We start from the raw sequence: 1,719 nt of genomic DNA, 5'->3' as shown, positions 1-1,719 counted from the left end.
GAGTATAGCGAGACTGCTCACACAGAAATATTTTTACGAATAAACGCGCGGCAAGCATTTCAGCGGCACGCGATATGCACCACTTGACACGAGTACTACATTGTTCCATTACAGTTTTATTATATCGCGATACCATTCATTTACACTTAGCGCAATAAAAATTAATTACACCGATGTTATAGTCCATTGGCGATCGAGCACATTCGAGGGCTACCCGTTGCACCCGCCGCGATACAAATGCACATATGTCTGACACTATCGCCGTCTGCCCCCTTCCTTCCCCAATCGGCGCCGATCAACGACTTGTCACGCGCGCACGCTCGTATTGTAATGAAAAAAAGGGCTGCCGTGCTCTCTCACGTATGTGAGAGAGAGAGAGAGAGAGAGAGAGAGCCAGAGAGAGAGAGAGAGAGAACTCAGCCGGATGCTATAATTAGCAGTTTCGCGCCGATAATTGGCCGCGCGCGAAGCAGCCGGGGTACTCGAGGAAGATCTTAATGCCGGCGCGCAGGGGTGAACCACCTGGCGAAGAGTGCTCGCGTCCCTCGCCGCCTGCGTTGCACTTTTGCGAAACGCTAATTGGCCGTCAAGACACGCGCGGGGACATTCCGGGAAGACGACGGGCTGCGTCGAGTCGAGAGAGCTAGCGTAGCCGAGCGAGTCGGGCGTTTTCGTCGGCCGTTCATTAACGTGAGAAAGGGTAATGCGGATTGACATCAGGGACGCATGCCGCGCGACTTATGTGCGCCGTAGTAGCCGCGCGATCCCGCGGAGCCGTAAACGCATCGTCGAGACGCACTTAAGGCGAGAGAGCTCGCGGAACGAACCAGCCACCTTCTCGGCCGGCCGCTCGATAGATTTCAACGGGGGATAATATCCTGTCATCGTGTATACACGTATGCACACATATGTGTATACGTAGACGCTAACGCGCCTCGCAGCATTCGCGCGGACTCACGAGTCTCGCGTGTCGTCGCCGCTTTAATCGCGACGCGACGCCCTGACGGATGCCCGTAAAACGGCGAGTTACATCGATAATCTACCTTTATGATTCGTGTGAAGCCGATCTCTCCGGCCAGGCTGATCCGGGCGACGCGCGATAACGAGAGTCCCTTGTCTCCGAGCGGATACGCGCGCTCCTTTACAGCTTCTGCTCGCCGAGCTCGCCGCAGTGAGGTGGGTGAGGTGCATGGCAGTCGGCTCGATTAGATTACGATCTCAATCGAATCCTCGAGTCGCTTAGCGAGTCGCGCGCCCTGCTTCTCCGTGGAAACGCGAGCGATTGGCACGGGTGACGCTCGAAAGCTCGCACAAGGACCGGCGGTCGCGAGGTGGACGCGCGGACGTCCGGCTGCCACGATGCCGCAACAGTGTCCGCAAATTGGCATACCTGCCCTTCGATTTCGGAATTTCGGAGCAGCTAGATCGCTCTCGCGCGCCGGTGGTCCTCTTTGCAGTCTCGCGGCGGCGTCAAGTGCAGGCGGCGGCGTGACGTCAGCGCCGGTGCGACAGTCAACAAAGACCGACGGGAGAACTATCGTGTCGGTCGACGAGGGGGTGGAAGAGAGGGCCGTTCGTCGAAGTCCACGTTCGTACAAGCGCTCGCGTATACGAGAGAGCGTATGCTGCGGAGAGCGAGAGCGAGAGAGAGAGAGAAAGAGAAATAGAGAGAGAGAGAGAGAGAGAGAGAGAGAGAGAGAGAGAGAGAGAGAGAGAGAG

This window comes from Odontomachus brunneus, unplaced genomic scaffold (assembly GCF_010583005.1).
Source record: "Odontomachus brunneus isolate Ranch 3 - 2012 unplaced genomic scaffold, Obru_v1 Obru_scaffold_051, whole genome shotgun sequence".
Taxonomy (NCBI): domain Eukaryota; kingdom Metazoa; phylum Arthropoda; class Insecta; order Hymenoptera; family Formicidae; genus Odontomachus; species Odontomachus brunneus.
This window is presented reverse-complemented; position numbering follows the sequence as displayed.